Source organism: Myotis daubentonii, chromosome 8, assembly GCF_963259705.1.
Source record: "Myotis daubentonii chromosome 8, mMyoDau2.1, whole genome shotgun sequence".
Classification (NCBI taxonomy): Eukaryota; Metazoa; Chordata; class Mammalia; order Chiroptera; family Vespertilionidae; genus Myotis; species Myotis daubentonii.
The window spans coordinates 56683923-56697172 of NC_081847.1; the positions used below are offsets into that span (position 1 = coordinate 56683923).

Sequence of the window (13250 nt, forward strand, 5' to 3'; positions counted from 1 at the left end):
CCTCAAGAGCATCAGCAATACTCAGATGAAGACAAAGAGAATTCACCATGAAGAGACTTGGTAGAGTGAAAGAAACTGACCAACTTTATTCCAAATGAAAGTATAACTGGGCTTTGTTAAAAATGGTAATAATGTGAAGAACTATAGAACTGACCACAGACTTCTTTAGTGCTTAGTATGAAGTTCTGATCCTTGTCATTGATAATTCAATGCTATTGCTGAACATGTAGTTGTTTTTGTTTTTGCTGTTCTTTATTTTATTATTTTTCATTGAATTTGTTGAGGTAACATTGATTAATAAAATTATATAGGTTTCAGGCGTACAATTCTATAATACGTCAATTGTATATTGTACTGCATGTTGATCACCTCAAGTCAGGCCTCCTTCCATCACCATTTATCCCCCTATACTCTTCTCTACCCTCCCCCATCCCCCTTTCCCTCTGGTAATCACCATGCTGTTGTTTGTGTGTATGAGTTTTGTTTTCTTCTTAATCCCTTCACCTTTTTCACCCAGTTCCACAAATCCCCTCACCTCTGAAAGCTGTCAGTCTGTTCTCTATGAGTCTGTTTCTATTTTGCTTGTTTGTTTATTTTGTAGTTTTGAAAAATAGACTTCTTATTTAAAAAGACGGTAAGAACAAGTGAATTTGCAAAGTGAACATCCCCTCCACCCCTTTCTGGTTCTTCAGGATTCCAGAGAAAATAAAATTCATTCCAGTGCTTGGAATGAGAACCTCTCATTAAGAGTTGGAATTTCTACTACAGCCTTCTAGCATAATATTCCAAACCATTTCCCCCAGTTATGGTATACTTGTACTGACTCAACTGTACTCCCTCAACAGGTTTCTCTTTTGACCAAATAAAAATATTTTTAAGGTACTGCACTTGGGCTATTAGTAAAGGTTAACTTTTTTAAAAAAAATATGTTTTATTGATTTTCTACAGAGAGGAAGGGAGAGGGATAGAAAGTTAGAAACATCGATGAGAGAGAAACACCGATCAGCCACCTCCTGCACACTCCCCACTGGGGATGTGTCCACAACCAAGGTACATGCCCTTTACCGGAATCGAACCCGGGACCCTTGAGTCCACAGGCCAACACTCTATCCACTGAGCCAAATCGGTTCTGGCATAAAGGTTAACTTTTAATAACAACTATCTGGAGGAGATAAACAATATTTTCAAGTACTCTTAAAAGGATCATCATAGTGATAAGAAAGAACAAGAAAAACACTAAAAAATTCATGGTCCTTGGCCGGGTAGCTCAGTTTGTTAGAGCATTGTCCTGATATGCCAAGATTGTAGGTTCAATCTGAGGTCAGAGCACATACAAGAATCAACCAATGCATGTGTAAATAAGTGGAACAACAAATCAATGTTTCTTTCTCTCTCTCTCTTTTTCTCTTACTCTCTCTGCCTTTCTCTCAATCAATAAAAAAAATCATGTACATGCTCAAAGAAAAAGAACTGCATCTAGGATACTACTTTAAGGTTGCCTGGTTTAACAGCTAGTTAGGCTATGAAGCAGGTAGATGGGGATGGATATATTAAGTAATAATTTACTTTTTAAAAGGTTTCAAATTTTTATTCCCAAGCATTGTCTACTGAAAAGTCCAAGAAACAATGGCAATTCAATAACAATAAGCACTTCCCAATATCATTCCCATTGAAAAGAATCAAAGTTCCTGGAAGATATGGCCATTTCCAGATCTGGGGCAGGAAAGACAAAAGATGAACCATGAACATCTTGTTCCTGAAAGCAAAGAGGCTGTCAAGGACTAATGGGTCATGTCAGAAGACACAGGAGTCAACATGAAGTGCTCCCATAGGCCCAACATTAGAGAAACTCAACATAAAAGAAAATCAATGCAATGGACTAAAGCATATTTAAAATGTAAAATCTCACATTAATGTTAATATTCAAGAGAAAAGGAGAGCACTCCTTTTGGAAAACAAAACAAATAAAAACAAAGCACCTATTTGAACCCTACTACAAGACAAAGGAAAGAGCGAAGCATTCATTCTGCTCTTCCTGTACTTAAAGTAACCAAATAATCCTGATTATTGAGAAAGAGGGTTTTTTAAAAATGAAGAATTCTAACTATAATAAACGTGGAAAGAATGACAGAATTATAAAATTCCCAATCTGCAACCCTTAATGCAAAATTCATTTTGACAATGAAATCAAGTGATACCATTAGATAAAAATCTGATGGAGAACTTTATAATGGAGGGATCAGGCTGACACTTCCTGAATCCACTGATCAAACTTAGCACCACTAAAAGTGAGGCAATGAGAGGCTGTGTGCCTCTCCGTGGGAGATAATATGAAACACACACACCATCTAGGAAGTATTCTTGCCGATGGGTGTAATGATTACAGTCCAACCTCTAGAGCTAACTTTCATTTATAGTTAAATGAACAAGTAAATGAAACCACAAGGAGACAAGCAGATTCAGAATGAGGGACAGGTGGACAGAGCAAATGATCTAGTTTCTGCAACAAGCCAAGGTTATCTAGTTTGTAAATGATGAAAATAGGGTTCAAATTTAGACTAAAATGCCCATGTCCCCCCCACCCCCACTAAAACATTATTTGAAAGTGAAGATGGTAAAGTCTATGTGTGGTGTGTGTGTGTGTAGTGGTTTTGGTTTGAAGTGGGGGTTTTTAAGGCACAATTTATTGCCTATGTGCCAGACATAGTACTAAAAAGATAACTTTGTATAAGTTGTCAGTTTTCTGTTACCTTTTTCTCTAAGGATATTGTCACCCACTTTCCAAACTTTAACAATCACCCACCAAGACATACAGCATTTATATAAATCCTACTATTGAAGTGGTTAAGCACATAGACTCTGGAGTCAGATGACCTTAATTCAAATTCTGCACCCACCAGCCTGTACCATATTGGGGCAATTTGTTTAGTCTCTCATTAGGAAAATTTACAATCATATATACAAAACATTAATGTCCTCTATAGCCAGTAGATTCTTAAGACTCTGTGTAAGAAAATTATGTGCTATAAGCATCACTGCTTACATGCCCTTTCTCTTAAAAATATTCACTGATGATGCTCTGGCTGGTATACTCAATGATTTGAGCACTGTCTGTGCACTAAAGGATTATGGGTTTGATCCCTGGTCAAGGCGCATGTGTGAGACAACCAAATGATATTTCTCTTCCACATTGATATTTGTCTTTCTCCCTCTTCCTTCATCTCCACAATCAATGAAAAATATATCCTTGGGTGAGGATTTATACACACACACACACACACACACACACACACACACACACACTCACAAATGAGAATGAGAATGTGTGACTACTAGACAAAGAAATCAAACACGGTTCTTGGGAGTTGTTATAGAATCCATAATCCAAAATTAAACCAACATTTACACAGTTCTCTTTAGTTCTCCTTTGTACTCTTTTCATTTATTCTTTAAATTGATATTTGTCACTCTTAATAGTTGGATCTAGTATTTGTCTGACTCCCCTACTGGACTATGGGTTCTTGAGGGAAAATATTTTGTTAAAAATAGGAACCAAATTTTAAAAAATAAGCATATTGAGCTTTTTTTGTGTTTTATCCAATTATACATTAAGTGGATTTGAAGAGATATTATCTCTTCCTAAGCATATTCCAAAAATCACAAAGCTAACCAAGCATTCAAAACAAAAGTTTTATTTTATTTTTATTCATCCTCCTTGCTAAAAATCTTTAAAAAATGCAAACAGATTAAAATATAAAATTTCCAGTCTCTTTTAATGGTTCTGTACATTTAAATGTGGATGAATCTCTTGACAATTTCTGGAAGCCAAAGTATTTTTGGTATTGAAATAAAAACCCTGACCTAATAACTTAATTATATAATAACCATTTTTACCAATAATACTTTATAGATACGCAATATACCTTAAATTGTTATTGAAACAACTATTGTAATATTCCAACTCATTTAGTAGTTATTATTAAAAACTGTCATAATTAAAAGATAAAGTACAATGCTACGTTTCCTTTGTGACAGAATTACATGTTACTATTGGAAATCTTTACTTTCTTCCTCCTTGAAATACCAGAAATTCTTCTGTAAAATAAACACATCTCGTCAAGACTCTCTGGAACTAGTATAATTACCAGAGGCAATCCCTGTGTAAGATCAAAGAAGCAAAACAATAATAGGCAATGTGTGACCTCTACCATGTCACCAGAGACCAATTTTTCAACAGGGAGAAGAGTCAATAATCCAGAACAGAAAACATTAAATAAGGAGAAATGCTTCCCAAGTGTGGCTTACCACATCCATCAAGGCTGTCTCATTCAGAGAGTTCCCAGTCTCTATGGTTTCAGACAACAAACTTCTGGGGATTTATCACAACAACCATTAAAATCTGCACAACACACCAGAGGCAACAGCCAATTTCCCACATGAAGAGTAGCATTTCAAAAGATACTATAATAATTTTCCACATCTCACTGGGTGCGTTAAAGGTAACACGGAAAGGGCATAGATAACTAAATAATTTTTCATATAATATTTATCTAATTTCTCTTATTTACCTATCCCAATTTAATTAGCTATGAACTTTAACCAGATAAATATAATTAGCAATAATATACTAAAGACTTCTGCAGGTTTTGTTTTGGTAATACGGGGTCACTAAATCTAGAAACAAGGCTTTGGTCTCCTTTGGGATGTAACTGAATGACTAATCAGAATTATAAGGGTATGAAGAGAGATAAAGGAATTCCCACTCATAGTAATTATAGTAAAATAGAAATACCTTTAAAATCGACTTTTAAAAGCACCACAACTAAAATTGTGCCTTAGAATCAGCAAAATCTGATTGTTTTCCTTAAACAGTACTGCCAAACACCTGTCCATCATCTTTCAAAATCAGATGTGAGTTAGGGACTGAACAAGTGTATCTGAATTAGTTAACTTGCTAAAAACAAGACAAAAACAACCCATTCTGGTAGTTCAGAGAGTAGTAAAAGAGGGACTTAGCTTAAAAGAAAAAGCACTGGAAATTCAAAGCAAACTGAACGTTCTGCTCTCACATGGACTTTGCTACTCCCTCTGCCTTCATCTTTCCACACTGTCATCTGCCCGTCTTTCCATCTTCTTATTAACATGGCTAATTGTATTTGTCAGTTTTGCCGCTATTTCAATGCTACTTAAACAGCTGTGGATTTTCTCTAGGCAATTATCAGTCCCTACACTTAGGTTTCTAAATTAGTTGTTGAAAGGCACTTTAACCTTGAGAAAGTAGACATTGAACACACTGCCTACTAAGCCCTACATTTAAGTACAGGTTGCTTTAAAATGAGTAATTATCAAAAAGAATAGAAAAAAATCACACATACAAGTAATTCACATATTTTAAATTTATAAATCAGTAAGAAAATGCTAAACAAAGCCTACTGTATACTTCTCATCATTTTATCTTTTTCTCTTACTAATACATATTGTAATATATGCTCTATGTATGTGTACATGTATATAGTGTATAAAATTGGAAGAGTTACCAAATTCCTCTAACAGCCTCCTTACTACCTATCAGTGGGCGCCCTTCAAAGATATCCACCATCATATAAAGTGGTAATGTTGAGGTCATGGGCTGTGGAAAGAAAGCTCTTACAACATGCATAATCCTCCCCCGCCCTCCCCTTCTTCATTTCTCTTCAAAGAGAAAATTCTCTATTATATTTGCTTTTTAAATTATTTATTCTTAATTCTAGCATTTTCTTCTTAAACTACACAATGAGCAAGAAACACATTCAGGGAGAAACACAAGGTTTAAGGTTATTCACTAACTGATACCCACTTCTATGAAATACACCTAAATTTAAAAAAAATCTTCTATAATTCAGAAGCATTAAAATTCAAAGATAACGTTTTAGGATTAACAAGTGTTGGTGTTTTTTAAAGGTTTGTAATATCCTGTTTGTGGGCCAGTCAAAAGCTTGTTAGAATGATTTTTAAATTAACGTAGGCTCATTCTTTACCCCTATCTCTCCCCCACTTTCTGCTCCAAGGAAATAAAAGGGTGATATTTCAACAGTGCAAAATTCTTCACTGAGAGAAACACATGAAGATGAAAAACATTTTGGAAAGCTAGGTACGCTTCAAACCCTAACTATTCTCTCAGACCTATATTGACTCTTATAGGGGTTGCCAACATTTGGTAAGGATTATCCTTCCATTAGACAAAAGCAAGCATTCCTCAGATAAATCAGGAGTTTTGCCGTGAGACTCATAAAACCTTTTCACAACACAGATTTTCAAGAGAATCCTTTAAGGTTTTAGGAGGCTGCTCCTTTTACTAAGTAACAAAATACACCCCATGGTGTCTCACTGACCCCACTCAGCTGTCCTTTGACCTCAGCAATTGTTGTAGCCTAACTCCAGGGCCCACAGAATTTGCCTCCCCTATCAGAAAGGCCAACGTGGCTTCCTCCGAGCACCTGGTGTAACAAAACGCAACAGTGCTCTCTCTTCTGTCTCCTCAGCTCCATCTCTGACCGCTTTCCAGATGTTCCAGGCCCAAATGTTACGCCAATACTAGGTTTCAATCTGCGTGGCCACCATGAGGGAACAACAGGGACCAGGCTGAAGTGGCAATGACCCTCTTGTTCTTGCTGGCCTCAAAAGGATACGACGGGTCATAAAGGAGGAAAAGATCTTTGGCCTCACTTGGAAACGCCAGGCTATTTAAGCACATTGTAACTTCCAAAAGGAGAGAGACAGTCTTGGGTTATGCCCTGTCAGATGAGGGTTCGCTAAAACAGTACCCCTAAGGGCTCAATTCTAAGTTAACTTTTGATTTTCCTTGACACAGGGAGAAAAAGGGCAATATCGCCTCTTTTTCTTTTCTAAATTACAAGCCTTCTAAAAATAGAAAAAAAACCCACTTTTATAAAATTTTAAAAACATATATCTCAGGATAGTTTGGTTCCAATTTTAATATGGTTGGGGTTTTTTTTTTTTTTTCTGCAGAGGATAGTAATCTATATAATTAATAATAATCTCTTCTTAGACAATTTGAAAGAACCAGAATCAACAAAGGGGAATAAAAAACTGAATTCTATTATCTTAATTTAGATACTTAGGAAGTATAACACAGACGCTGTTCTAGGGGGAAAAACTTATTGCTGAATACTTTTTTCCTTTTCTTTTTTAGTGGAGAGGATGGGGGAGGAGAGAGGAAAGCAGAGAGGGGAGGAAATGGAAGGAGAGTTCATAGAAATATCTGGTTAATCAGTTTAAGCACCAAATATTGTAGCTTTGTTTAAATTATAACTATAACTTCATAAAACAAATTTGGTTGTGAAAAATTTGGGGGTATAATTGTACAATACCTTGGTTTATTTATTAACATTTTTGAGTCACGTTCATGATTAAGTTGGGATGTCAACACTTCAGGGAGCCTGTTGCCTAGATTTTACTTGTTTAAAGCTTTTTTGCACCTGCAAAAACATAAAAAATAAAAATATATACAAAAAGATGAATTATTTAACAAATACATTATATTCCAGAACATAATACTGTAAATATTTACAATTCCACAGAAATGACAATGAGAAATTATCAAAAGATTACACAACTCATAACTGGCAAATACAGATATTTCTCCTTCTTAAGACAATACTCCCAAAATAATCATTCATACTTATATATATTCAAAAATAATTTCTGTTTTTCTTAAGATTTCCCCTCACTAACTATAAAATGAATAAACCTGTCAAGTCTGCATTTTGACAGGTGTTACCATAATGCCAAAAGCCCAAAAACTTTTATTCTATTTTTAGGAATAAAACTATTGGAAGATAATTTTCTTATTCTAAGTTAAAGTTTCTCTGATGCTTTTCAAAATTTACCTCCTCAAAGAACTACAAAAAATATAACCATAGCTAATATTGATTAAAATTATTCTCTACTTTTAAAAACAAATGCTTTAATAATTTCCAAGAAAAAAGCCTGCCATAAGAAAAAGAGCTAGTGTTTTCCTACTCTTTTGAGTGGTGTATTCTTAGAAGAAATTAGACTACTTATAATTTTATAGCTGGGTAAAAATTACAGTGTACATATTATTCTGTTTTCTAGATAGATTATGGCCAATTTAAACTACTGCATGGTCATAGTCATGAAGCATAAAGTGAAATAAAAACTATTTGTCATTGATTTTTATACATAACTTAGAAGTGCTTCTATTTCTTTGTTAGTGTCTAAAGAGAAAACAAAAGATTGTCCCAAGAATGTACTAATTTCAATATGCATACTTATAGCACTAAAATATTTAAAGTGATATTAACTTATGTTTAAAAAACGTTTTCATTTTACTCTCCTTTTATGTCAAGTTGAAAGAGAGAAAAGAGAAAACACCATTTTAGATTTTGAAATAAAAATCTTCATCTTACCTTTCTTACTGTCAGAAGAATGTCTTCAGGCAAAAGAACAAATAAAAATGCAAGACCTAGATTTTCAAACTCATGTATTTCCTATGTACCCACACACAAATAGACATCCTTTCGTAAGTCAGGAGTTTTGCTACCTACATCCAAACCCAAGATTACCCCATATGGTCAACAAGGTCAAACTGCATTACTGCCAATGAAACTATATGACTCCACAAGGACCTTAATGATTTTTAAAAAAGGTCAGTAATCCAATTCCAATAGCTTCAGAGTCTAAAATTGCTAATTTTTGGCCACGTGCTGCACACTTCACCTGCTAGTAATGACATTTTAGTATTTTCTTCTAATTACACTCAAAGCTAAGACCTTTGGCCCTGGGCCACAGACCCCTATTCAGGCTGCACACATTCTCTTAAACGACCTGATCCTTTGTTGTCACTCTTACTCTTTCATCTATTATTTACACCCATAGAGAAGGAAGATACTCTACCATTTGTATAGCTTAAAGCTTCTAATCATCTTAATTTCTTTGCCTTCCAACCTATGGTCTTTTTTATAGACGAGTGCCAAAAAGTTTGACAAAATCATTTTTTTTTCAACCACATTACCCCCCCCACCCTCTCACGCCCCCACCCCCCACCCTGCAAGCCCTTCTTCCCTTTTTCTACTCTCTGACCAAGCTCCTTCCTGTTCCTTTGCTCACACAGGCAGGATTTACAAACTGGACTTTTGCCAACAAAATTAATTTCTAAATATAGAAAATCTCCACCTTGTTCTGACAGATCAATAACAATTATTTTTTCTTTCATCAAAGAGCCCATAAAATTGAAGAGAAGGTTGCTTAAAATAACTTAAAATCTGCCTCCAGCCTCCGTAAGGCCTGGGCATAGAATTTTCAGAATCCCTCTGCAAAAAACTGTCAAAGAAGTTTCAGTATAAACAGTAAGGATGCTAGAAAGTGGCTACAACTTTTCAAACATCTTAATATCTACAGTTGTTCACAAGAAAGAAATAGAGGAAGAAAAAATAGAGATATGAAATATAAAGAAAAACTTAAAGATTAATAAATGTGTAAATCTTTACATTTTAAAAGACTACTAATTCCCCCAAACATCAACACCCTCACATAAAACATTCCGAATCCTGGTAATTTCACAACACTCTTCCCAGGTGGTTTTGGCAATGTCCAGACACATTTTGCAAATCCAAGGCACAGAATTGTTTACCATGATGCAGATGTCCCCCTCAGATCACGATAGCCACCCAAAGACTCCGATTTCCAAGTTGCTTATAAAATGGCATATAATCCATCTTGGCTCTCTCTTCCTCTATTGCTCAGCTTACTCTTGATTTCTAACAAACAGCATTTCCCCGTTGTCTGTCCTCTCTGCAGACCCCGAAGCCCCTTGTCTTTTCTTATTTTCACCATTTGCTTCAACCAGCAGTTCACTGGAGACCCATCCATCTTGTAATGCCTAAAGTGACAGATGCTCTCAGGAACCACCACACTGCTGAGTGAACAAAAGATAACATCACCTCTAGGAACTCCAGAGAGAAATACAACTGCAACCTCAAGACAGGGGCTGACTTGACAGACATTGGACCATAAACCTCTTCTAAGCGAAAAAGAAAACAATTGCCACACACCAAAAAAATCTGACACAATCAAAGGCAGAAAAGAGTGATTATTTGTGGATTGCCTTTTCACTCTGCGGCTCACTTTTCCCCCCAGTGCTTTTATATTGGGGCAATTCACTTGCTAAGAGGCAAGAGAAGTTCTTGGGGGGGAAGCCTTTCTCAAGCATCTTCTTTTCTTCAACAATATTCAAAGAGAAATTCACATGTGTGTTTCAGTTAATCTAAGGCTTATGATACAGCATTCTCAAGCCTGACTTGGCTTGTTTGCGTAAAGCAATACTGTCACTCAGAAATGCTGACTCAATTCTACTGCTCTGAAAGGCAAAATCTACTGCTCTGAAAGGCATATGCATGCTCTGCAAATTAAAAACACATTAGAAATTAAAAAGCAACGTGGGACACAATGTCAACAGTATGTGTAGCTCATAAAAAAGCTCACCATTCATTCATTAGGCAGCCTCCAACTTGGGTTAAAAAGACAGTTAACAAGAGGATTCTGGGAAGGACTACAGATCTCTTTTCTAACAAAGGAAAGGTCATTTTAACATCTCCCAGCAACAAACGAATGACAGGGATGCTGTAGATGCAGAGGACTCTGCCTGATGCTATCTAGTGTTCTTTTGTTTTTTAAGTATCTTATTTAAAGTCTTCATTCAACATTAGGAAAATGTAAACTCTAACACTTAATTTTAGTTTTAAGTGTAACATTTAGATAAATACGGTGAAGGAAAATTTTTGAAGAACAGAGAAACAAAAACTGATTTGGAAGGCAATTAAGAATAGTGTGTGATCAATGTCAATTATGGAGACCAACAACCCCGTTTTTCCAAAGGATATCAAGCACCATAGAGGAAAATCTCTGATGCAGCTAAATGTTATCATTTTCAAACAGGGTAAGTAATACAAATATCTAAATATCTGTTAAATATAAAATAAAGAGCCAAATGCTCAAAAAAAGTTCTGTTAATTATATTTCTAACAAAATAGAAGGATTTACAATGACATTTCTTTAAGACAAATACTTAATACTCTTGCACAAAAAGCCTTTAAGTTATAATTCTTTTGGAGTCACTAATGCCTCCCCCCATCCCAATTTTACTAAAAATTGTTTTAAAAGATATCTTATCTGTTCTTTGAATTACCTGTGGAGTAAAAGAAAAATTTTCAACTTGGTAAGTCAACATATCTCTTTCTTAACATTTTTAAAAATGTCTTCCTTATTTCCCTAAACACTTTAGTGTATCTGAATAAATAAGGCAGTACAAATATTTCACAATCTAAAATTTTTTTGGTTTTTATTTTATGCTGGCAAGACAGAAAGCATACAAAATAATTAAATAAATATGTACAACTATATAACTCAATGGGGGAAAAGATTAAATAATTACAGGCTGTTTATCAATATATGAAGGTCTTGTTCTAATATGGACTTGATCTTTAGACAACTTTAACACACTGACCCTATGTAACCCCACAAAACTCCTACCCAAAAGTACCACATCCTTCAACACTCTCAAACTTTGGCATTAATAGCAAGAAAGAGTGGTGTCTTTGGAATGACAGTTACATTACAGAAGGCTCAAGAAAGACCCAATTAAATGACCTACTTTTAAACACAATAGGATCAATATGCATGCAGGAAAAGTACACCCCAGTGGAGAGTTCTTATTGCCTGATTGATCAAAAACAAAACAAAACTTTTCCTTTTTAAGGGTTCCTTCCAGATCACAGTCAGTGCCAGAAATCCACACAGGAAAAAAATCCATCAAAATGAAACCCTAAAAGGGTTTACCCTTCACCATCCTATTTGCACTTCAAAAACCTCTAAGTCCTTCATTAAACCCCAGGGCTGAACCATTTCAATAATAAGAGAGGTGGCCAGCGGTGATTTATCTCCCATTTGGCCTCTGGACAGAGCTGTAATGTCTACGAAGCTTCCCTTCACTGACTCAAACCCTCCCCCAAGTCTCAACCTTCATTTGTGCAGCTTTAGATCTGCAATACCTTATAAACAACTCATATGCCCCTTCCAATCAGATGCAAGAACAATCTGTAACTCAAGATTTGGGTACATTTTCTTGGCAATGCTTTCACTGCTGAGTAATCAGAGCGTTGAAAATACCAGGTTAAATTTCAGGTTCTCTTTAATGCAGGTTGAAGAAGAAAAGAAACTTCCTTAACTTTAGATTCTTTCTTCTCACATGTTAATTGCCAGAACTTCTTCAATGTTTTCCAATTTATACCTGATATCCTTTACATTTTGGGCCACATCGGGCAACTTCCCACAGTGGTCTTCATCTAAGTTTAAATCCTTGCATTGTAAAATATCTTAACAAATCCAAAAAATGAAGATTTCACAGGTCACAGACTCCTGGGTCAAAAAGACCTTAAAAACAGATATCAGACCACTGTGACTCAACTGATTTATTATACCCTTGTTATCAAATGTGTACTATAACTGTCATCACACACACTCACACAATTTTCCTCTAGTAAAATAAACACCAAACAATGTCAAGTTATTTAAATTGAAATATAGCTCCCAGAAATTATCAAATGTGAAACATGGCGAACGTAATTATTCCTTAAAAAACGAAAGGATATTTTGTCACCAGGCATGAATTTTAAAAGTATGTTCATATACTTCCTAGTGTAAAAAGATAATGAAAAATACAAGCAGCCTTTTCCCTACCTGTTGTTTTCTGACTTCATTTAAATGAGGAGTTTGTTTTTATAATTGATTCTTGATAAATTCCATCTGAATGCCACACTAGCAACTTGCACTAAATGATTCTACTATAATGATTACAGTTCACAAGTTGATATTTTTCAAGATATTTCACTAATTTCATAAATTAGAGAGTCCACGGGCCAATAAATAGAAATGCACTTTATTTAAACCTAATATCAGCTAAGAAAAATTTAAAAGAGTAAAATATATGGCTGTTAAAAGTACAAGAAATATAAATTTTTGCCAATTACAAAAATTACTTATATTTTCGGAGATGTTTACCAATAAAATTATATTCCTCCCATTAAAAAATGCACCACTAAGATTCTTATACCTCATTAGCAAATATCTTCCATTTTCAGAGTTCCAAATACTACAAATTCTAAAAAACCTCAACCCTCACAGCAAATGACTTTATTGCATGCTACCAGGTCGAGGAATAATAGAATTGTATT

The 13250-nt window shown here is 35.0% G+C and overlaps 1 protein-coding gene across 4 annotated transcripts in view; it reads right to left on the reverse strand.

Moving 5' to 3' along the window:
- GREB1L (GREB1 like retinoic acid receptor coactivator) overlaps positions 1–13250 on the reverse strand; it is a 232024-nt gene that overhangs the window by 111961 nt on the left and 106813 nt on the right. For all 4 annotated transcript variants that reach the window (XR_009454134.1, XM_059706495.1, XM_059706496.1 and 1 more), the window contains one exon: positions 7371–7478. The gene's annotated coding sequence lies outside the window, so the exon portion shown is untranslated. The remainder of the gene's footprint in view (positions 1–7370; positions 7479–13250) is intronic.